Genomic DNA, 888 nt, shown 5'->3' with positions numbered 1-888 from the left:
CAAAAATAGAGGACTTGGAACTTGTGAGCTCCTTTCACAAATAGCCAGAAGTCTCTATAGGTCAGAGTACCAAATGTTTCAACATTTCCTATTCATTCTCTGGCAGCAATCCTAAACCCTCACAGGGGAAACAATGTGGAAAATTTTCAACGTCTTTACTTTGGATATCACATGGTCTATGAATTAAGCAGGAAAACAAAAGTTGGCAAAAGTTGAAATTATTAAAGCTCCAGGTTTGTACTAGCTAGGCTGTCTAACTTGGGAATACTGAAGAATACTCTGCTTCATAGAAAAAAAAATGCTGCATGTTTCATTGTCTCAATTTCTTCAGTGGAAATGGGAAAGGGGCAGTTTTCTGCTTAAATCTCACATGAAATTTCAAGAAGCCTCAAACTAAACAAGTTAATTTGGAAGAATACATATTCTTATCAAGGGGTATGGGATGCAAATTCTGTTTTCAAAAGCATTTATAAAATACTATTACTTCACCCTTATTAAATTTAATATGAACAATACAGATGAAGTTTCTTTTTTTCCTTCCTTAAGACACACATTAAAATTCCTTGGATTGGACCAGATCTTCTGCTTCAAAAGTAATTTCTCACTATCTTTTTCTCTTTCAAATGCTCTCAAAGGCAACAATGACAGTTAAAATGGATCAAACAGAGAATGAGATGTGATTCCAAGTTTATCCTATGGGTTATGCCTTGACATTCAACTCAAAGGAGAAGAATGCTTGGTTTACATCAAATCCAGATTTCTGAAGTAACACAGGACCCCTCTGACTAGTCCTGAAATGTGCTGTCCCTGAAACAGTATTATTGTACTTTTATACACAGTATTAACCGCATACTTTTTTGGAGAAAAAAATCCACAACTTTACAGCAA

The sequence above is a fragment of the Apus apus genome, chromosome Z (assembly GCF_020740795.1).
Source record: "Apus apus isolate bApuApu2 chromosome Z, bApuApu2.pri.cur, whole genome shotgun sequence".
Taxonomy (NCBI): Eukaryota; Metazoa; Chordata; class Aves; order Apodiformes; family Apodidae; genus Apus; species Apus apus.
The sequence above is the reverse complement of the archived record's forward strand: the minus strand, read 5'-3'. Positions refer to the sequence as shown.